Source organism: Pteropus vampyrus, unplaced genomic scaffold, assembly GCF_000151845.1.
Source record: "Pteropus vampyrus isolate Shadow unplaced genomic scaffold, Pvam_2.0 Scaffold216, whole genome shotgun sequence".
NCBI classification, from domain to species: domain Eukaryota; kingdom Metazoa; phylum Chordata; class Mammalia; order Chiroptera; family Pteropodidae; genus Pteropus; species Pteropus vampyrus.
Window position 1 is genome coordinate 2,140,808 of NW_011888997.1, and position 25,419 is coordinate 2,166,226.

Genomic DNA, 25,419 nt, shown 5'->3' on the forward strand with positions numbered 1-25,419 from the left:
TTTTCCCCCTCAAATCATGCCAAACAACGCTACCTATCGTATTAATTTCTGAGAAATAAAAATCTGAAGAAAGAACATCAGATTTTCCTCTTGCTTCTTCACCTTGTTGATACTGTTCCCCAGGTCAATTCTTATTAAACCATTCCTTATTCAGCAACACAAAACTCTCAAATATAAGAATAATGTGATAACTGATCCTGACATCTGTCCAATATAAGTACCATATATTTTTAAAACCTATCTACTGATAGTCACTGGAATTAATTTCTTTATATACAATGAGTAGTTATTATTATGTTTGTGGCCTCTCTGTAGTTCTTAGCTTTAGCCTACTTTTATTTAAGCTACCCTGGCCTGACCACAAATAGAAAGTTATATAAAATAATAAAAAAATGATTTTCAACTTCTCAACCAGAAGGCAGCCTGCAATTCTCTAAAAATAAAATATGATTTTATACCTACAGTGCATATGTCATCTACCTGAAAAGTTGTCAGTTGACAACTTAGAACATGCATTTTGTGTTTCATTATTTAAATTTGAAGTTTTTTACTTTCACTTGTACTTCTTGACACAAATTGCACTAATACCATGCTGTCTAACCATATAACATTCTTTTAGATTTTTTCTTTTTTTTTCCACTTCAAAACAACTGATTAGCCAAAACAAAACAAAACAAAACAAAATCTAATTTTTATGGCATCTTGTAACTTGTGGTCATTGTATTAAAAATATAATTGAATTCGAATGTTTACAACATATTTAAAATTTCAGTATAGAAATTCTACAATTCAATAAATTACAAATATTCATAAATATCTCACAGATCCATTCTCCTTATATCTGTGAAAGAAATATGAGAATGGAAAACCTCCCCATACCTGGTAATACAAGAGATGATGGATTCATGGAGAGATTCAATAACTCACTCAGGTTCAAACAGTCACTTTGCCCAAGTTGACATTATTATACATCAAACTATAACAATATTTTAAATTTGTTTTTGCTATTTTAAGATAATCATGGATCCGTAAGCATTTATAGGAAATAACACAAAGAAATCCTATGTACCTTTTATCCAATTTCCTCCGATGGCAATACCTTGCAAAACTATAGTACAATATCACAATTGGTATATTGACACTGATAGTCAAGATACAGAACATTTTCATCAGTACAAAGATCTCTCATATTGCCCCTATATAGCCTCCTTAACCTGTAACAACTACCCTACTCTTCTCAAGTTCTATAATTTTATCACTTAAGGATTGTTATATAAATAGAATCAAAGACTATTTAACTTTTGGATTTTTTTTCATTAATACTATTTTCTGAAAATTTATCTAAGTTGTTCCTTTTTGATGAATAGTATTCTCTGATATAGATGTACCAAATTTGTTTAAATATTCACCAGTTGAACGTCATTTGAATGGGCTAGTAGCAATAGAGCTGTTGTAAAATTTCATATACGTATTTCTGTGTAAACATAAGTCTTCGTTTCTCAAGGATAAATTCCTAGATGCACAATTTCTAGATTGTGTGGTTGTTAAATGTTTAATTTATTAAGAAATTACTAAACTGTTTTGCAGTGTCTGTCTCATCTTACATTTCAATCAGCAACATATGAGTAATCTAGTTTCTCTATATCCTTGACAGCATTTTATATTGTCACTATTTTTTATTTTAGCCCTCTAAAGGTATGCAGTGATAACACTGTAATTTTAATTTTCATTCACCTAATAGTTAATATCCTGAATATCTTTTCATGTGCTCATTTGACACCCTTATATCCTCTACAGTGATATATTTCTTCATGTCTTTTGTCCATTTCCTAATTAGAGTTTTTATTATTTTACTGTTGATATTGAGACCTCTTTACATACTCTAGATATTAGTCTTTAATTAAATATGTGGTTTACAACATTTATTCTAGTCTATACCTTTGTATTTTTATATCCTTAACAGGATCTTTTGCCGAAGATTTTTAATTTTGATGAAGTCTAAACTATCCATTTTGCTTTTGCTATCAAGTCTAAGAATTCTTTGCCTGAAGACTGTCTCATGTATATTTACAAAAGTTATATAGCTTTACAATTTACATTTAAGCCTCTGATTAATTTTGAATTAACTTTTGTATAATGCATAAGGTTTGATATCTATATTTTGTACATGTTGTTTCATCTCTCTGTTTAACTCCCTTGACTTTATTCCTATCTAATGTCCACTTGTCTTTTTGGAATCCATTTTGGCAGCCATCTCTTCAGAAAGCCTTCCATAAATCTCTAAATCAGGGTTAGATGCTAGTAATATGTGTTTTACATTCTCCATTATTCCTCCCATTATAGCCTATATTATGCAATATTAAATTGTTATCCAGTTTACATGTCTTCTTTACTGTAAAATTTTTGAAGAAAGGGAACGCTCTTGTTATCCCCAGTGCTTGACACAGAGTACTACTCAGTAAATATTTGTTGAATAAATAGGTGAATAAAGGTACCTGCTTCTTACACAAATCAAAAAGTATATATAGATTATTGATGGCTGCCTGATAGTCTCAATCTTTCAGATAAATCCAAAATCTTACTCAATATTCATTACTACAGTTATTTCAAAATGCTTCAAAGGATGTACATAAATGATCAAGAGCCATCAGTAATAGTGCAATATATTTTCAACATCTACCACCAAATTAAACTCTAAAATATTTCTAGGCTGCTACATTACCCTTTTTAAACTTTATCTAGGTAGCAGCAAAAATAAAAAAAAATGAATTTTATAGCCATTGTACTACTTCTTTCTTGTTCTATCTTTCCTTCAAAAGTAAAATATCTTTAGAACTAAAAGTCAAAGCTGTTTTGACTGCAACTCCTCAGAATCTATCTCTTTCAAATGAGTTTAGAAAAATATAATTCCACTGTTAACCAGCTTCAATAAAATACTTATAACCATCAGTAAGTCATAATTTTCCTACTTTATGGCCATCCAGATAAAAAGTATATAGTTTGCAGTTATCTTTAACTAATTAATCATTATTTTCTATATTCCATCATTAAGTGAGTATATTAGTCAGAGCTGTTTTGGTTGCTAGTGGCAGAAATCCTACTCATCAAGCTTAAGCAAAAATGGAATTTGTTGGTTAACACAATTGGGAAGTCAAAGGGATGGCACTGACTTTATGAATTGCTGATCCAGGGGTCCAAATGATAAAATAACATCAGCCATTCCCCACCCCACTGCCACTCCTCTCTCTTGATTGCTTTCCCAAGTTCACTTTCACCTCTTAAACTGCTTTTCTGTATTTGACTTTATTTTCAGACACATTCTGCTCATGAGTTATGAAGATGAATCTTGGAAATTATAGGATACATGTCTCATATTCCAGAGGTAGAGTCCTCTCTCTCACCATCCTTATAGCAAATTGCATAAAGGATTTCTTATGTATTGTTAGCATTGTTTGATATTGTTAGATATCTCATGGTTAGCCAATATGGAGTGTTATGCTATTCTCAGCAGTCCAAGTTGGGTATTGTATCAGGTAGATGCTGTAATCATTTCACTAAATCTATGTAATTAAAAGAAGGGAAATTTTCCAGTATAAAAACAGGTGCTGGGACACAAGAAGGAAATGATCTAACACAGCATCTTCTCTTAACAAATTCATATCTCAGTAAATTTGATCAATATTTTCATATTTTAAGAAAGTATACATTCCAAATCTTAAGTCAATGTCTTAGGCCTAAATTAAAAAAAAAAAAAAAAAAAAAAAACATTAGCTGCAATATATTTGAGTGGATACATATAAAGTAGATACACTAAAGAATATTTTGATAGTTGCATGTATATAGACAAGCCATTTGTTATTGTTAAGTAGTATATTGTTATAATCCTGACTTTATTAATAATAAAGTAATAACAACTGCTGATAGAACTTAACAAAGCAGAATTAGGTTCTAGTTTTCGAGATGTTCAATTATGTCATGTTTTTGGAATAGAAATTAAATAAATAGACCTATCAGTCTAATTATTCTATTGTTCATTTAATTGAAAATGAAATTGTCAACTCCATCATTGCACATGGAACTGGGAATATACATTACCTCATCTATCTATATTAATATCAGAGCCTACATAGAATCCCCATTTATAATATCTCAAATATTGATTAATTTATGTAATATAGATTTCTCATGAGTTGCATATGGGCTAGCAAACTGCTAAAGATGCAAGTAAAATAGATGCTAAACTACTCCAATAATTCAGAAAGATGAACTAAAAGCATTTATATTTTCAAAATGTTTTGGAAGCTAGTCAACATATTTTTTCTATGCTATACCACATGGAACACTGACGGGCCTTGCTTTCAATTCACTACCTCTATTAAGACAATCAGGTGGACAATGCAATATCATTAAAACCGAGAGACCCCAAATCCAAGCCATAAACCTAAGAAAAGCCTCAGGTGCTGACAGATTTCCCATCAATTCTTCTAAAACCTGATTGTGGCAATTATTTCTAACATCAGAGAGTCTTTTCAGAATTTTTTAAGACCAGAATTATGTCTCAAGACATGAAAACTCCCCTGATCCCATAATCCTTAAAAAGATGACAAGGTAAGGAACAATTGGGGGATTTTCATCCTCTTTTACTTTCCTGAATAGAGAGTACAAGATTGTTTCCAAGGTTTTATCCACGCATCTCAATGATATCATTCCTGCCCTCATACACTAAGATTAGGAAGGATTCACCCTTGGTAGCTCTAAGAAGATAATACCTGAAAAATATTTCCATTTAATCCATCAGTCATATCTCCCCCAAATCATCATACCAATGAATCAGTAACTTTTTTAAAGGAAATAAATAAACTTAATAAAAAGCCATTGGGTGATCTTGTCCACCCCATTAGGTTGATCTGCTCATAGAAAAGATTTAAATCTCTAATTTGCTCATTATGCTTCAATGCTCATCTTACTTCCAGCCAAATTACCACAGCTCTTCTGCCATCTGGTCATCATTCAACTGTTGTTTTTCTGGTGTCAGGGAAATTTTAAAAACATAAAAAAAGACAGTAGGAGATTTTGGAATGGTTAGTATTCATGTTGAACTCAGACTTTTTTAGCTTAAAAAGTAGGATGGGTGATTGGGAATGCTAATCACTACTATCCTTTTTATCATGAAGATCTATGATATAATTTTAACCTGCAGTTTGGGTCAGGATTGTTTACATGCTAATACCTATATTATGAATGGGATTTATTTATTGAAACTACCAATCAAATACTCAGTATTCACTCATTTAATCATTCCTTTATTTAATAACCAATTATATACTGCTTATTATGTCAAAGAGTAAGGTACTGGAGACATAAAGATTAATGAAGCACAGTTCTGTTTATGAACTAGTGAGGAAGATAAGCACAGATTCCAGCCATTACGACTGTCACAGCAGGTGACAATTAAGGCCATCATTTCATGAGGAGTACACTTTTCATATCTGCTTGCTCAAAATTGAATGTCTTGAACCTCAGTCATGTAACTGCTTATATGGAATAAAAAACAAACAAACAAACAAACAAACAAACAAACAAAAAAACTACATGTAGAAACACTGGCTGAGAAAAATTCACTTAGAACTCACTCATCCACAATCAATATGGCTGACAGAGCTGAGAACTTTATAACCTGAAAATAGATTCAATTGTGTCAATATGTTTTTGGTTTATACATATAAAGAACAAATTTCTCTCTGAGCTGATCCACAGAAATTTCTTTAACACTGATTTATCCACAATAAAACTATATTTACCTACAATAAAACTTTATTTATTTGGAAAATGTGTTAATTGGGTTTTATAACAATTCCTTTCCTATTCCATACCTCCTCTACCACAGTGAACTTTAATTAAGGTCCTTCGGAAAGGTAAGATTCCCCTACAAAAGGCAAATACCTGGATGGAATACTCAAAGAACCTTGAGTCTGCATTGGATGTAGAGGTTGTTATGGAGGTGCTACTGGAGTAGAAGTTAGATGACTCATGAATATAGGGAAGATAAATATGGTTAGTCCCAATAGTCTACATTAGAGCTGGTGCTTGATTAAATAGTCTAATAATTGCCGGAATAGTTGATTCAACCAGTTCACTGTGCTGTGGTTGACCAGTATGTCTCAATGCTAAGGGTTCGGTATACCACAGGTGCTGATTTGAGAAGAAATTATTATTCCCCAAATCTGGAGCTCTGTGTATACTGTCCAGTTATTTTTCTCTAAAGACATTGTTTTTCTAAAAGTTATTCTTTTTCATAAAATATTCTTTTTCTAAATTTTTTTCTATTTTCCTCTCTATTTCTGTCAACCCATTAGCTCATAATTCAAGGTCCTGTATGATCTGGCTTCCACTTTTATGTCCAGGCTTACCTCTTGCCACTTTTTACCTTAATATCTCATTCTAATCTGAAAAGGCTATTATGATTCTCTGAAGTCAAATATTATTTAATTTTTAATAAACACTAATTTTTCTGCCAAAAATATCCTCGAGTGATATTTTTGTTCATATATTTCCTGTACATTGAAGATAATGGATTATATCACACAAGAAGCTTTTATAAACTTTTCTCTTCACAAAGTTATCTACTCCTCTATAAATTTCCTAGCAGGTATATCTAGGGTAATACTAGCTACTATGGCAAACAAACCCTAAGATTTTAGTGACAGATATACTAATGTTCTCTCTCAAATACAGATGTTCTTGACTAGCTGGCATTACTCCTTCCATTATGTACCTCTTTCCTCTGTGTAGCTTTATTGTCCTATAGGATCTTGTAGTTCTTTGAAACCAGAGGATGAGAAAAGAGAGAGTAGAGAATGTCACCCATTTCTTAAAAACCCTGATCCATAAGTGACACTATCACTTTCTTACTCCATTAGTAAGAATTATTCCTATAACTACACCTGGGAGCAAAGGAGAATAGGAGATGTAGGTCCTATTTGGGCATCCATCTTCCAGTGACAACTGCACACTATGGAAGAAGATGAAAATTTAATGAGCAACTAGTCATCTCTATCATACCCCTGAAATTATATGTGTAATTTCTATAAAAATTTAATAATTACTAATTGTTTTATTAATATTATTAATTTTTTACTTATAATTAGCATGTTATTATATTATCTAATGATATAATAACATGTGATTATATCATTAGATAATATAATTAGCATGTTATTATATTATCTAATGATATAATAACATGTGATTATTTTATTAATATTAGTAAAATTAATATATAACACTTTTTGTTCATTCATTACAGGGCAGAAATTATATCAAGCCACAGAATTCCTCACTGGATTTCATGGGGTAGGGGTTTTATTAACCTTATTTTAGACAAAAAGGAAACAATGTCTTAAGAGGTTCAAGTCACTTACTAGAAGTTATACCTAGCAACCTACATTTCTGGGCTTTTAACACAGGTACTATGACTCAGGGATCCATATTTTTACATTATTTGTTTATGAATCTCTCTATGTTGCTTCTGTTTCTTACTAGATTATAAGTTCTTTGACACTAGCTGTGAATAAATTGTATTTGTTTCACAGCTCCTTGCTCTAGGCTTGGCCCAAATAAGAACTCTAAAAGTTCTGAATTGATAAAGAGAGGGGGAAAAAGTGCATATTTAAGTAAGAGTTTGGAATATGCAGAAATATTGAGAAGACAGAAGGAGGCAGTTATATACAAGGCTTAGGGCAGAGATAGGAAATAGTTAAAATGGAGACAATGATATTGCAAATGTTCAAGTGAGAGATAGCACAGGACATAATTGAAACCTTTGTATTAGAGATCAGGCAAGAAATTTAATAGTTATTAAAAGAGATATATGTAAAATTTGGTAACCAGTAAGATGTGGGGAGTACTACAGTGAGAAGAATCAAAGACTGAAAAATTAACTTAAGAGTACAATTAACCAAGATAGAAAAATTAAGAAGGTAAAAAGTTTCTTTGAGTTGGATAACGGTTTCAATTTGGGATATACTGAGTTTTCCCTTGAGATATACTAATGCATATGTTCTACAGGCATGCAGCTCAGCAAATAAAGCCATTTTATCTGTGTATAAGCAAGTAGTTGAAAATTTAGAAGTGGATGAGATAGCCTAGGAAGAATTCTAAGAGACAGCAATATCTATGACTAGATGATGAAAGGCAAGTTAGTAAGAAAAGAAAGACTAGTAAAAGAAGTGGAAAGAAAGTCACAAGTGATTCAAGCTAAAATTTCAATAAAATGATTTTTAAAAAGTTGAAAATTACCTAATGAAATTAATATTCAGATTGTTTTTATCATAAACAAAGCATCTTCAATTGAATGACAATGGCAGACATTAGAAGGTACTGGGTTCAATAGACAGAAAATAGTGACATTTTTTTCCTCTAAGAATTTGAATACCTACAGGGAAACTCGTAGATAGTATAGTAACTATAGACATATACATGAACAAAATAACTAGTAGCTTAAATTAGGAAATCGTGACTATATTTCAAAATGAAGAAAAAAATGGAGGAGCTGGATAAATTGATTATACAGGAATAATCTGATCAATACTGGAGGGTTACCAAGGAAGTAGAAAGGCATAAAATGAAGAAAACAAGAAAAAACAAAATCAAAAGAACTCAGAGATAAGTAGAGTAAGACTTAAACACAAGAGGCTCTTCTTTTTCATTCTATTCAAATTTGCGAAGAAGGTGATAAACATGAGCTTGTATAAATATATTTTTATAAACCTATCAGAACATTGTGGAAGTTGGTTTTAATCTCTTTTCTCTTTCAAGTAGTAAGTAACACTATTTGCTAAGATAGATGGTGTGTCACAGAAGTTTGTAAGAAAATTATAGGGGATTAAGGGGACAGAAATAGACTTGAAGAACAAAAAATTAACTTTTTCTACCTAATTTTTAGTATCAATTGTCAGTACAACTCCCAATGCATTGGGATTGGTATTATTTTGCTACAGTTGTCATAAGAAAGTATGACAAACTGGGTGAATTAAACAGCAGATATTTATTGTCTCATAGTTCTGGAGGCTGGAAGTCCAAGATGACAATGTTGGCTAAGTTGGTTCCTTCTACTAACTATGCGGAAGAATCAATTCTATGCCCCACCCCTACCTTCTGGTGATTTGCCAGCAATCTTTGATGTTTATTGGCTTATTATAGAAACATCACCCTGATCTCTGGCTTCGTATTCTCATGGCATTGTCCTTGTGTATATGTCTGTGTCCATTTTACAAGGACAATTAGGAACCCATCCTATCTCAATATGACTTTATCTTAACTAATACATCTGCAGTGATCCTATTTCCAAGAAAGACTACATTCTGAGGTAGTGGGGGTTAGTGCTTTAACATGTGAATTGGGGATCGGGGAACATTTCAATAACAGAATCCTATCATGGTGTGTTGTGTTGACAGTCATGAAGAAAAGCAGTTTTCTTGATCTAAGAAAACAACCAAAAAAATACTTTCTGTTAATTTTAATACTTGAAATATGAAAACTGTGTTATCAAAACTTAATTTTTATCTCACACCAAAAATTCCCAACTGTCAAGAACAAAGGTTTTTTTCGGTTCTTAAGATACTCAACATCTCTGTGCCAGTTGACATTCTACTTTTTGAAACCCTGTCTTCCTACTTACATGATAATATTATTTTTTTCATTGCTCTCTTTTGCTCAGACCTCATTGAGGAATATTCTTTTCTTCTGTACCTCTGAAACATGTTCAAATGTTGAAACCTACAGATAGGTTTTCTTTTTTTATTCTGTTGACTACAATATCTTTACCTTTAGGCAAATTTCATTTCTAAGTTCCAAATTGCTATTCCTTATTTCTTATCATTGAAATTTGCTGTACAAAACTGAACTCATAATTACCTTATGTCCCCCTTCACTCCCCTCCAAAAACATCTACTTTGCCATATAATTTTTCTGTTGCTTTTAACAATACTATAATTCTCTAAGTTTCTCACATCTTAATTTCTCAAGATATTTTTATTTCTTATTTTTCATAGCTAATTAGTTGGCAATCAAAGCAAATCCTACCATTTTATTTCATAGTCATATACTCTGTACTAGTCACATTGCACCATTCTAACTGAGATATTCATTGTTTCTTATACTTGTTACTAGAATAACTTCTAAGAGTTTACTTCCTTTCTATTATTTCTATATTTCTTAAGTTGAAGCCAAATTTAAGTTCTAAAGTATAGATTAAATTGTACTTTTGCTCAAAAGTAGCCAATGACTTCCCACTACATTCTGAATTTATATTATTATTCTTATCAGTAATTTTTATTAGCTGCGTTATATTGCCTTTTATTTTATATCTGGTATTTACCTAATTTTCACCACAATTCTACGAGTGGAATATGAGTGTGTTTATATTTTAAAGATTGTTAGAGAAAATGACTAATGATTTATTTGTGCATCTAAAAATGTTTATTCAGTACTTAGTTGGTGCTGGGTACTGTGACTAGCACTGAGGTTTCAACAATAAAAAGATAAATGTTCTCTTTGTTTTCAAGGAGCTTACATTGTATTGTGGGTAGACAAGAAATTACCAAAAAGAAGTATAATTGTTACATATTTGTGTAAGATCTTTAAAGAAAAAAAGTGATGAGATAAAACATATGTTGTTAGCAATACGGAAAATGATATATTACAGAGGGTGGACAGGAAATCACTCTGAAAAGATAATATAGAGCCTAAATGATGAGAAGTAGAATGTCATGTGAACTTTATAGAGAAAGAATATTCTATGTAAAGGGAACAGATACAAACGTTAACATGTACAAATGTCCTGACATGGGATAGTATTTGATATTAGAGGAAATGAGAGACTAATATGGCTGAAGCATAGTTAAAATAGATAACATTGGAGATAAAGATGGACCCAAATTCTGCAGAGTTTCGTGATCAATGGCCATTTGTAAGAAGATGGTAGAAATCGAGACTCTATGCTAATTATGTGACATAATGGAGGTATTATTTAATACTACAGTGGTAATCATATCTCAATATATAAATGTACAAAATCAACACATTGCATACCTTAAACTTACATAACACTGTATGTCAATTATATCTCAATTTAAAAAGAGAATCTACGCTAAATGCAAAGAGAAATCATTGAATGGTTTGAAGAGGGGGTCTGAAATGATCCCATTAAATGTATCAAGAATATCACTCCTGTTGCTATGTGGAGAATGGATTTGTAGACTTGGGGAAGGATAAGAATAAGAGTAAAAGCTAGGCAATCATTTGTAGAAATTATTGAGACCTTGACTAAAATGGTGTGTTAACTATTATAGGTTAGTACTCAGTCTCATCTCTGCCACTTTTAATGCCCTCTCCTGTACATAATAGTCTTCCTGGGAACTATATTTTCTTGGATCTTCTTCAGCTGGATTCTAATTTTAATTATTTAATAAGAAGCACTTATACAAAATTTAGAAGACAAAAAGAAAGTTAATTCTTTCAATGAAAGCAAAGGAGGCTCGTGATTTCCTCTACCTTTCTGAAAATATGGAATAATTATAAAATACCACGCTTTATATGTTATGAATTTATAATTACACTTATAAGAGCCATTTTAGCACACAGGTTTCCCGGCTATCTGAAGGCAGACCGTTCCTACGGAAACTTTCATAAGTTGAGATGGTGTAAAGCTGAGAGTATCCTTGCTTTCTGAAAGTTTGGATAAAGCCATTTTGCTTTTATAAAAGAACTACATTAGTAAGGTAACAGCTTTTTTACTGAAAGTGAAAATCCTCTTTGAAATTCTTTTGGTTAAGGAAAGCAGGTACTATTGTAAGTCTTTCATGAAAGTGAAGCGATACAAACTTTCAGAAAGTGGAGGATTTCTGTACTTGTTTATGAATTCCGTCATATGTGATATTTCCAGATGTGTTTCCATTGACTGACTTTCTTCCACATTATGAGCTATATTTTCCTATTTCTTTGCTAATTTTTGATTAGATATCAGGCATTGTGCCTATTATGAGTTTGAATATTGGATTTCTTTAAATCTACTTTAAATTAAAAAAATCTTTAACTATTTTAGGACTTTTTCTTGGACAAAGTTAATTTATTTGAGAGGTTCGATCTTACATTTTATTAGGAGGGTCCAGGACAACTGTTAGTCTATGACAGTTTCCACCATTCCCCATCCTAAGGCCAGATACTTCTGAGGCCTTCACTGGAGGCACTGAGTATTAGCAGCTTTTTCCACTCTGCCTACGAGAACATAAATAATTCCTGGCCTTGTATGGACTATGGGAATTATTTAAATTCAAAAAGTGTAGGGTTTAACACATTTAATTGAAAATTGTTTTTCTAAATTTTGAATTTTGTTTTTAAAATATTTGGGAAGATTAAGGAAATTGGCCATTTCATGTCTTAAAAATAATTTTTTCCAGTTGTCATTTTTTTACTTTATTTATAGTGTTTAAAATATTTGTATAGTTAATATATCAATTTTATTTCATACTTTAGAAAGCCTTTCCCACCCCAGGAAGATTTTTTTAATTATTTTTTTTCTCTAATACTTTTATGGCTTTATGTTCTTTTATGACTTTAAGAAGGTCCAGGGAAAAATTTTAGAGGTATTTGTGCCACTGTAAAGAATGTAATAATGAGAGAAACATTTGTATTATGTATAAGAAGGTTGAGTTTGCTTCCTTTAGGCATATTATCTTTCCCACTAATTTTGTCAAACCAGTGTTAATAAATCAGGTAGACAACTGCTAAAAAAATTTAAAAAACTAAAAAATAAAAATTATTAGGACCCATGGATATTGCTGCAGTTCAAATACGGTACAATAATTACAAAATATAGACCATCTCTTTATAAATACAAATTATAGTATATTACAAGTCATGTACAGTAAATCTATAATTTTTAAACAAACTAGTGTACCTTAGTTGACCTGGTTGCGAGTGCATTATTATTCTAGTTTACAGTTGCCCTTAGCCGGACAGTCAGAAACTGACCATCTGAGTGATGCTCTCTCATGTAAACTGGCGTCACATAATAGAAAACCTCAATTAAATGTGTCAGACCCTACTTGTTCCTTTTTGTGACTCTTTCCCTGAGCTCAGCTGTTTTTTCACATGTATGTGCTGATAACTACTCAGCTTAAGGTTCAAGGGAGAAATACTTTATATCCCCGGAGCTTTCTCCTTGCACAAGTTTTTCTTAGATTCTATTTAGCCCTATAAGATAAAGCAGAAAGGACTCCCACCCTGAACTCCAAATCTGTTCAACTAAGGGAGATGACTGGTTTTGCTAAGGGTTTCTCTCTGTACAGCATAGCTTGTAATATCTCTAGGCTATAATGAAGGACAGTGACAGGGATTTATCTCATATTATTCTTTCTTTCAGGGATTACTGCCCTCTGTTTGTGTTCCAATGTTTACGAACTGTTATTTGATAAAAGATAACAAGCCACAAATTCAAAAATTTCAATAGTTTCCAAGCAAGATAACAAAAACATACCTTATCATATCAAAGTATAATTTTTGAAAGTCAAAGACAAGTATAAAAGTCATAAAAGGATCCTGTTAAAAATTCAGTAGATGCTGCAAAAACTGAAGAGCAGCAGAAATGATAACCACATGGGTAAATTTTGATGAATATTGGCAGTACAGGAAAATAATTAAGTTAACTGCATGAAATAAAATATAGAGAGAATTAAAAATACATGAAACACTAGAAAATAATTTGAAAGTGAGAATAAGCAAAGTTAAAGTTATCTCAGTTCTATGAATTTTATTAAAACTAGTAAAAACATAATTGTATTAAACATTAAGAAGATAAAGATTTTAAATCCAGAATAATCTTAAAACATGGTAACATAATAGATAACTAGAAAAGCAACAGAAAAAAAGAAATAATTAAAAATACTTAATCCTACAGAAAACAAAAAAGGAGATAAATTCAGGTGAGCTAGATAAATAGCAGCTAACAGTAAGACAGTCCTTACACTCTTCATAAAAATGAACTCAAAATGAATCACAGACCTAAATTTAAAACTATACAAAACTATAAAATTTCTAGAAGATGATAGAGCGGAAAACCTAAATGACCTGGGTATGACAATGACTTTTTAGATACAACACCAAAATCATGATTCATGAAATAAATAACCAATAAGCTGAACTTCATTAAAATTAAAAATTTTTGCTCTGTGAAAGAAAATGTCAAGAGAATGAAAAGATAAGCAACAGATTGGGAGAAATATTTACAAAAGTACATCTGATAAAGGACTGTTATCCGAAATGCACAGAGAACTCTTGAAGCTCAACAATAAGAAAACACATAATGCAACGGAAAAAACTAGAGCAAAGACCTTAACAGCTTAACAGACACCTCATCGAACAAGATATAAGATAGCAACTAAGCATATGAAAAGATGGTCCATATCATACATCATCAGGCAAATACAAATAAAAACAATGAGATACCACTACATACCTATTTGAATGGCCAAAATCTAGAGCACTGACAACACCAAATGCTGGCAAAGATGTGAAGCGACAGGAACTCACATTCATTCCTGGTGAAAAAGAAAAATGGCACAGCTCTTTAGGACACAATTTCGTGATTTTTCATAAAACTAAACATATGCTTGCATATAATTCAGCAATCATGCTTTTTGGTGTTTACCCAAAGGAGTTGAAAAGTTATGGCTGCACAAAAACCTGAACACAAAAAATTAAAAGGACTTTATTCATAATTGTCCAAATTTGGAAACAACCAAGATGTTTTTCAGTAGATGAATGACCAAACAAACTGTGATACCTCCACAAAGCAGAATATTATTCAGCACTAAAGAGACATGAATTATCAAGCCATGAAAAAGACATGGAGGGATCTTAAATGAAATTACTAAAAGAAAGAAATCCATCTGAAAAGGCCGCATGCTGTATGATTCTAACTATGACATTCTGGAAAGGGCAAAACTATGGAGACAATAAAAAAGACCAGTAGTTGACAGACACTGGGGCGAGGGAAAGGGATGAATAAGTGGTGCAAAGAAAATTTTTCGGGAAGTGGTAATACTGTGTATGATACAATAATGAAGGATACATATAATTACACATTTGTCTAAAACCATGGAATGCATAACGCCAAGAATGAACCTTCCTATAAACAATAGACTCTGGGTGATTATGATGTGTCCATGTGTTCTTCTATTTTAACAAATATGCCACTCTGGTGGGGAATAATGGGGGAAGCTTTGCATTTGTGGGGCAAAGGGTTTATGGGAATTCTCTGTATCCTCCCTACGATTCTGCTGTAAACCTAAAACTGCACTAAAAAAATAAAGCTTCAATATAAATTTTAAAAAAATATATTGAAGGCCATCATAATTGTTATAAAGAAAATGTAATTAAATATTATTTTGGAAAGGTTGTTTACGTAAAGGAATAATGATTTCCGGCTTACTTATGACTAAAAGTAGAAATAAACTAAATATCAAAAGAAGTGTACATAATATTTCCATATAATACTTTGTGATATCTGAAAGACATTTTTGTAGTCAAATGTGGCATAGGGATGGTTAGAATATACAGAATATTTAATATATATTTGTATTTATTGCCTTCTGCAGTTTTTTTATGACATAGAGTAATATAATCTCATGATATTTTAGGGAATGAAAAAGAAAATGTGGGTCTCTCTCTAAGTGGAATGAACTGGAGCATTCCTGTAGAAGATGAGTTGCTATATGAAAAATTAAAATAAGGGGCAGAAATTCTGAAGTGGTAAGGACAGGAGGGGCATTTATGCTTTCCCCTCCACAACTCATCGTAGCTTAAGGAAATTGAGATATACTGGGGATGGAACTGTATTTCCCCAAGTACTTAGGATGATTTAAGCCATTTTATTAGTATATTTTAAAAATTGCCAGTGAAGCTTACAATGTCAAAACTAGTATTCTTCACTGAACTGACAAATTTAATTCTGGCATAGATTTCTATATCTGGGAAGTAGATTGAAAGATCATTCTACACAGCTATCTTTTTTTAGAAAGATGAATGTATGAACCATACAAATTTTGTAGATCTCTATTTTTAACAAGTAGATATGTTAAAACTTCCCTTCAGAGGTAAGTTCTTTATCACTTTGACAATAAAGAAGTCTATTTTAGATTTTTTTTTTTTTGGTATCAGAAAACAGTGTTATATAGTTGAAAAGGGTTGTGGGCTTTGAACTCAACATATTTGGAGATTTCATCTACCTTGTGCATGAGGCCATCTGAAAAATTTGCTGAATCTTTTTGTCTTGCCGCACATCAATAAATTGGCAATATCATATATTTTGCATATATGTTGTTAGAAATAATTTTGTAAGGATCTATTTCGGACTGTGGTATATAGCAAGTTTCAATCAGTGGTTCTTGCTATTATTTTTAAAAAGTTGGAAATGCCTAAACCAAGTAGATCACTTGGTAATAAAAGCTGAAATCTTAATATGCCCACACCCAAAAAGTGAAGCAAGGAGTAAAATGTCTAGAGGACAGAATTCTTTGTAGTATAAAAGTACCTTGAACTGGGAATGAAAAGACGTGCATTTTAGCCTCAATTTAATGGCATAAAAGCAACTTTGTGCTCCTCTGCAATCAAGTTACCTCTCTGGATAGCAGCTATCTAGTCTGTGTAACAAAAAATACAAGCAGAAAAAACAGGATTTGGTTTGCAAGGTCATTAAAGTTCCTCCTTGCCTCAAGACACAAATTTTACTTACTTTTTTCAAAAGGCTGACATATCTAAGAAATCAAGGCTTTAGAGACAATATCCTCAGGTTCTGAGACCACTTTCTTTACCATGAATAGCAGTCAGAAATATATTTTCTAAGAGTAAAGACGACCTCAGGAACTAATAAATGACTGAGTAAGTGTATTAAACTTTCACTTTGCTTACAAATAACAGTGGTCCCTCTTTAACAGCTATATTGGTGTTTTTAAATAATTCGTCTCTATCTTACTTAAATTAAACATGCACTTTCTCCAGTCTCTACACTTGTAAAAACGTAGTTTGCAATTTGACAGGATGATATTATAGTATTGAGCAATATGTGAATTGGTTTAAAAGTAACCAGAGTTGAAGCATACATCAATCACCACAAGTGCAAACGCAGGTCACTAAAGCTGTCAATTTCAATCAGCTCTGTAATTAAATACATCACCAATATGGATTTTGTGTAAGAATGTCACTTGTTCTTCAGATGTCTGCTATGAGGACAAATCACACTTTAGTGTCTCTGCACAGGCATGCTAATACAGTATTTTTAAAAGCAGAACATCTTCATCCATCTTTCCTGATTTGTTAAGTAGAAATCCATTTACTAATGTGTAGTCTAAAAGCTGTTTTTAAATATATATTTGAACTGCTTTCTATTTAATTAAAATGTTGCAATATCTCAGTTGGCATTTTAAACTCATCATTCACACCTTTAGTGGCATTTGTTATGAAATAAATAGATAATGAATAATAATGATCTTTTAAGAGGCTGAACAATTTGTAATTATGGGTAATTTGTAATTAGAGATTCTTTATTATGTGTTCAAAAAGTAGAGATGCTTTTGGTTATGAAGAAATAAATTATTCATTTCGATTTCAGCATGAGAACAAAACTATTTCACATTTGGAAAAATCTTTTTTTTTTTTAAACAGCTATAAAGTGTCATCTCCTTCTATTACACTTACCACTACACGGGAAAGACTGCAACAAAGCCGTATTACCAAATATATATTGCCTGCCATTTGATTTAATCTTCAAATAAGCTCCAGGAAGCAGGTCCCTGGACAGTTAATCTTTAGTTTTGTAGCCCATGCACATTTTCAATAAGGTTACTGGGGAATTAGGCCCAGTAGGGAGAGGAAAAGCATATTGTTTTATTCCACAGACAGCTGTTGTGAGCCCTGTTAGCAAATTATAACTTCCTTAATTACAAAATACATTATTAGGAGAATTTCTATCATCATGTCTGTGCTTGTCAAAGAAAGTCATTGTAAATTTTTAGTATACAGTTCCAAACTTTTTAAAATTTTTTGTTCGATAATTACATATCCCATATAATGTTTATCATCACAAGTATCATCAAAAAAACAAAGCCTAATTATACAACTGAAATTTTAAAGAACAGAGACAATAGTTGGAGCCTTAATAAAGATAACGACTAAAATAAAGCTCTTGAGAAAAGGTGTTACATAAATAAAAAAGCGATAGTAACTGTTCATTTTAGACTGTGGTGGTGTCCTCATTAACAACACACGCATGCCATTTTATCGAGCATCTTTTAAATTGTTCCCATTTAAACAACCCAGAAACAACAAATTGTTTGATAAACAGAAAACATGAATCTGAAAAAAATTATAAAAGCTATCGCTCTGCATGTCATTCAGAAAAAGAAATTAAATAGAGGAACATAAAGCAAGGGGATATTAACCTCAAGCTTCTGACTTGAGGTTTTTTGTTTGTTTGTTCTTGTTTGTTTGTGTGTTTTGTTTTTCTTTGTGGTCAGCAGTAGCGTGCAATAACTCAGGAGCAATTTTCAGTGGATTATTGCACCTACTCAATTTATTTTGGAGTAATCTTTATAAGGCTCCACTTATATAAACCTACATGTTGGCTTCAGATAGGCCTTAAACAGAATGAGAATACTCTCATTTTTTTTTTTTTTGGTTCCTCTGATCTTCATGTACATCCATTGTCCCTGAAATGAATGAGTAGCAACTAATCATCTTTCCCAGACCAAATACTAAATAAATAGGAAAAAATGTAAAATTGAGTTAAAAAAAATAAAGGTGAAACTATTCAAATTTGCATTGACTTTCTTGGAAATATGTGGCCAGCTGGCTCTGAGAAAAGCTTTTACCTCCTCAGAAACTAAAATAACAGCCTCCCCTTTGGATGCTCTTGTGAACTTTCTCTATGTTGCCAGTTAAGCACTTCTCACATAATCCCAGCAGTTATTTCAATTATTTTACCAGTTTCCTCCGTTCTCTTTTCCATATCTTTCAACATCCCACACAAGGCTTGTCTCCTACATCACAGAAAAATAAGCAAATAATAAAGGTCAACAGACAGACAGTCTCACAGTCTCACTCCAATCCATCAACACCCAACCCTTCCTTTAAGTTTCATGGACAAATTAGCTTTCTCATGTGAAAGTTAACCTTTCTATCATTGCTTGGGATTATCTTTCTTACTCACCACCACTTCTCTCCATTCATTATCCCACTTACTCCTGCCTTATATCTGTGGACCTTCCTATTAACAGATTCTTTCCCTTCTACATATAAACAATTTCAAGTTTCCTCCTTGGTTAAAGTTACATTGCTTTCTCAACCTTGTATTAATCTCTAACTAGTGAAATTCCTCCTCTTTTCCTAATGGATAAAATACAGCTCCTCATAGTGCACCCATGTTCTATATACTTCATCTCTCATTCTTTCCTCCATTAATGTAAAGTAGCTTCCGCCACCAATAAACTTCTTGTGGTTAAAGTCGGAGGTAATTTTTAATATATTACTTCTTATCTTTATTATTTGACATTATGGGCCTTTCTCTGATTTCTAGAAAGTAACTCTCCCTCCCTTGTGGTCAGACTTTGGCAGGTACCTATATGTTGAAAGGTGGCACCCTCTAGGCTTCAGTCATTCTTTCATGTTTATGGATCACTCCGAAGTCTATTTATTGACATTAGGCAAATTTTGTTCCTGATTCCAAATATATAACAAGCTCATGTTGGATGCCCAATGTCATCTCCATACTCTCTCTCCTGTTAGTCCCTCTCCATCTTATTTTTCTTTGCTTTTTGCAAATCTCTCTCTTTCCTAAGTAGGAAAGGTATGAGTAGATAACAAGTAATGCCTACATGGAAAAAAAAAAGAAAAGAAAACCTAGGTCTTATTGTTTGTTTTTGTTTTTGAAAGCTGTGTTCCCATTACAGTTACAGACTGGTTAGCTTTGTATTAAAATGATTACAAAACCAAACAAATTACAAACCAGATTTTCTTAATAGTCTTACAAGTAGTAACATTTATTGTTATTAATATCAATGAAGGTAATACAACTGATGATACTGTGGGGGACGAAATAATTTTCCCACTATCTTCTGAGTTCTTAGCTGAGACCCTTGTAATAAAAAACAGGTAAGAGAAAAATGAACAAGTCTGTTATACAAACATGCATGCTTCCTGTATACATGGAGATACCCAGGGAAAAATCAAATAACTTTTTAGGTGGTTTACAGTTCAGGCTTAAATACCATCTCAATAGGGAAAGGGAAGATACAGGCCTCTTAGAGAGTGAATGATCTTTAAGAAAAATGAATGGGCCCTTAGAAGAAAGATGGGAAGTATGATAGTTTGTGACAAAGTTTGTCTGGGTATAGTGTTGGCTTCTAGTCTCCTCTCCTGTGATAAAAGTCAATCTTCTCTGATTGATGACTTATGACAATTGAATTCCTTTTGCAGGATCTGTCTTTAGGCAGATAAGAGGAATTCAGAAAAAACTTCTACCTGCATTTGCTATTTTTCTAGTGCCTATGGTTCAAAATAATCGATGTGCCAAAGTGGCATATTTTGGGTTGGCATATTCTGCTATCCTTCAATACCCAAATCTCCTTAATTCTCTTAAGAATATATACAAATATTAAATTAACATTGGAACTCTAGCGTAAAAATAAATTTTATATTTCATATCTTTTAAAAGACAGATATGACAAGACTTTTATTTTAAAAGTCATCCATTTATGTTCTAGCTTTTTACAGCAGTAGTGCTTTGTGGAAAAGAATCAACCACCTATCTTTGTAATGGGTTTCAATCATTGGTAAAATACCATCAAACAATAGCTACTTGTCACTAAAAGAAGGTAACATGGGAAAATTAAAATTAAATTGTACTTTACATAATAGAAATCTATGTAAGATAGATTCAATATACTAAAAGTATCCTACTGATAAATTGCTTTACATATAACATAGGACCCAACAGAATAATATACTGTTTCTAGAATCTTTAAAAAGGAAGATATATTTATTTTTTCAAAATAATCCATATTTAAGACCTTAATTGCCAAATACAAATGAAATTATTGTATTATTATTCTTCTAATAGCTCGAAACAAATTAGGAATAATGACAGCGGTGTTATTGAAGAAAGAGTTAAGAGAAATTTAAAAATCATGGATACTAAATAATCTATTATTATTTATGAATTTTAGAATTAATTTTAAAAACTCATAAAAAAATGGGTTTGAAAGCTTTACAGATACTTAGAAAAATAAAGAAACAAGTTATACCAAAATAGATTAAAAGGTTTCTGAGACATTATTATATTCTACCTATTGTGAATTTCAGATAAGCCACATTCAAATATTATGTATAGATGATATATAATGGCCTGTTTGCAAAGAAGCAGTTGTTTGCTTCTAAAGGTCTATGCTCCCTTGCAAATTACTGGCTGGCTAGCTGTGGATTAAAATGATCAAGTGGTCTACCAGGACAAGAAAAAGGCCTTGGGCAACCACTCACCTTACAATGTAAAACCATTTCTTACAAAATTAAACAGAAAATGAGTTGCATTGAACTCTGTTCACTTTTGCTTTGTTTCTTTTATCTTTTCTCTTTGAAACTCAAGAAGCAATGCTGCATAAAAGCATTAAGGTTGATTTCATTTATGATTTGAAGAATATCCATATTACAGATTATTAAATTAATAGCAATCTAACCTTGAAAGCACCTCTATCTGCTGAAAGAGCAACACTTCATCACCTGTTTTGATTCATTAATGTATCATTTAACTTGGTATGACACATGTTCAGCAGTTATAATTACATTATGGTCTTCCTATTACATCAGCTCTGCTCCAAGTTTCTGTCACCACAAGTCCAATTTTCAACATAGAGCAATCCACTGCACTCTTTCCTTATTAGTGTCATCTTTAATGTAGCAGAGAGGCTGAACCATTACTTGGCACTGAGAGTTTAACAGCAATTAACCCCTGCTCTATCCCCAGGGAGAAGTACATCAGCAACTTGCCAAAACACTGTAAACAAGCTGGCCAAGATCAATGTGCAACCACGCTGGCTGCAAAGCACCTAGTGTATTAATTTAGGATTGATATATGGGGGAAAAAAGGAGGAAATGGTCTGCATGAAATTAACCTGAGTCACACCCCTACCCTAATTTGGACGTATTTCTTCCCAAGGATAGATACAGGAGCTAAATAAATAAATAAATAAATAAATGAGAATCATGCTCACAGTTAACAAATACAATGCATGTTTGTTCAGCTTTATTGTCATACGAAAATAATTATTATTGAATTGATTATTTCACCAGATGGTTTTTTGAAGATGGGAAATGAAATGCATAAACAATGTATTCATAAAATTTAAAGGTCAAATTTAAAGAGCAAATGACAAAGCAAACTCAATTTTGAGATATTTCTTAGTTGTCCTAGTGTATAACTGACAAAGAGAGCCATACGTCATTATCTGAAAATTTCAACTTAGGAAATTCTTAGCATGATGAAGTAATGCTGAGACTAAGTAAGTTAATGCTACAAACTCTTGAGGCGGTGCCCAAAGCAGAATGTATGGTCTGACATTTTCTAGACTCATTCTGCCATACTTTGTAACTGCAGAAAGCCTCAGTACAAAGCTAACACTATAATACTGCAGTCTCTTGAAAGTGGGAGGAGCATTATGTTGAGAGGATAAGTGTCTACTATGGATATAAGAAATATTAAAATATTTAGAGAGCATATCTAGACCTAGACCAATGATTTAGCTTGTCACCTCATTTTGGTACACTAAAAAACAAAAACAAAAACGAAAAAAACATCATAACTCTAAAGTGCCCGATTACTTTACTGTTGTTACTTGAATCATATTTATGTTAATGCTATGTATTTTAACATCACCATCCCAAGATTGGCACCACTCATCACCACTTTCGATGTAACAGCAACTGCACCTCATGTTGACTGGCAGCCTGAGCTTCCCCTCCGAGTGAAACAACAGCTCTTGTAGATGCAAAATTTCCTTTGTATGCAAATACTAATTTATTCATTTGTCTGCATTGCTTTCCTCCTGGTGTATTTCTTTTGAGATGGCAGTCTTTTATGTTATCGGTTTACTGGTATTCTTTGTTTATTTAATAGCCATGATTCTCTAGATCTTGGAAAGCCCGAGATTCCAGGAAACATCTGAGAAACAGATGACATTGTGGATGATTTTAATTGGGAGTACTTTTTATTATTAATTTTAAACATTGAGAGCCCAATTTCCTTCAGTGCTTGGACCTAAGAGAGACTATGATTGCTGAAAATTAGTTCACAGTATGTGAGCAATGAGTTTTATGTAGCCAGATAACATATATATTTTTATTTCTAAATGACTATCAAATGACGCATACAGAAATGAAATACAGGAAGTCTTTTTTCAAAACTAATTAAATCATTGCTTATATACATGTTAGTTTTATGACATACATTAGACTCTATCCTGTATTACTTAATTTCTCAATTACATTTAGTGTAAATGACTACTACTTCCTTGAAGTCTTTCTTCACTTGGCCTTGCAAACATCAAACTTTTAGATCTCCTTTCGTGTCACTGTGTCTGCCTTTTAGCCTTCCTTCCTAGATTCTCTTCCCTCTATTTTGAGTGCCCCTAAGGCTCAGCCCTAGTACTCATTCCAAACTCTCTGCCCAGTGATTTCACCTAGTATGTCCTCCTAACTGCCACATGCAAGACTAATAACTCAGAAACGTCTTTACTCAGTTACAACCCCTTCATTGAGATTCATATTTGCATATTCAAAACTCTACTTCACCATATGCATTTCAAGATAGACAGGACCAAAACAGAACTCATAAATCTTCCTTACCCCCAAAACTTAAACATCATTCTATTTTCATTTTTACCCTTAGATCTCACTAAAAATGTGTCTTGAATGAAAGAACAATATACTATAGAAAAATTTAAATGAAATATACTTATTTACAAAGAAACGAAAACATACATTAAGAAAGATAAGGATCTATGATTGAATCTATCTAAAATTCTAGTGTTAATAGCTATTTTTATATAGTTTATAAATATCTTTAAGGCTTTTAAAGTTACGCACCTATATTGGAAATGTTCATTTTTAAAGTAATTATCATTTAAGAAGTTATCTGCTGTCAAATTAGATTATAAATACAAAACAATATCAATATCCCCCTTTTTCATGAGGTAGCATTCTTGTCTTGTGATAGAACAATCGCCTTAAAGTAAACTTCAGGTTCTGAGTTGATCCCAATTCACCAGCTTAAAATACTACAACACTAAACCATGCTTCTCACTGGTAAAGACTCTTTGAAATTGTCTTCATCACCTCCATATCCTCGTGGGTCTCCTAGGATAGTGGGTAAAATGCTATGAGGACTTATTTATCTCATATCTCAAGTACAGTCAGGAGCCTAAGTTAGCCTGGGGGTTGGGAATGGGTAACCAAGGTCGGATTTTTCCAACCATTTGTAGGCAGAGAATGAAGATGGTTTTACCTCCTCACACTTGTTGGGCACTTACTATATAGCAGGTACAGTTCTAAAAATTGAGGCTACACAGTGTGCAAAAACTAAAACTGCTAACCTCATAAATCTTATACTTAAGTATAAGAAAGAGAAGGAATTGACAATAAAAAAAAATACATAAAACATAGTACATCAGATGAAGACAAGTGCTAATAGAGAAAAACAAAGCAGGGGAGTAATATAGGAAATTCTGGGAGGGAATAATAATTTTAGATACATTGGTTAGTGAATGCTATATTAGAAAGGAACATTTGAACGAGGACTTGAGCTATTCAGGAAATAGAAATAGCTGAGCTGGAGAGAAATGAATTGTCAGGTGTCGAAATAGCCAATTAAAGAAATAAGCCAAAAGTGAAAGTAACGATCAAGCCTTCAATCATTTATTGCAATAGTATAAGCAAGAGGTTAAAACCAGAAAAAGCTCCAACTCCCCCCGCCCCTTCCATTTGTCCCCAGAGAATGGCACACCGGTAGAGGATCAGGTGGATTAGTACAGACGTAGGAGTCCTCTCGCTGTTGATAGAGCCTCTTCCCCCAACCCCCCTCCCCTCCAAAAAAAATCTCTCCTTCAGTTTTGTGGACAAAGGGGATGAAGGGCTAGGAATGGAAAAGTATAAGTACTGAGTCAGAATTCTTAAAAGAGTCTTCAAGGTTGTCCTTCCCTTTGTTAAAGAGTTATTGGTAGATACTCTTAAAGACCTTGACCTGAAGATCCCATATAAAGAGACCTAGGAATGAAGATGTCTGAGCTAAGGCTGTGAATGTGAACAAGATTTTAGCCA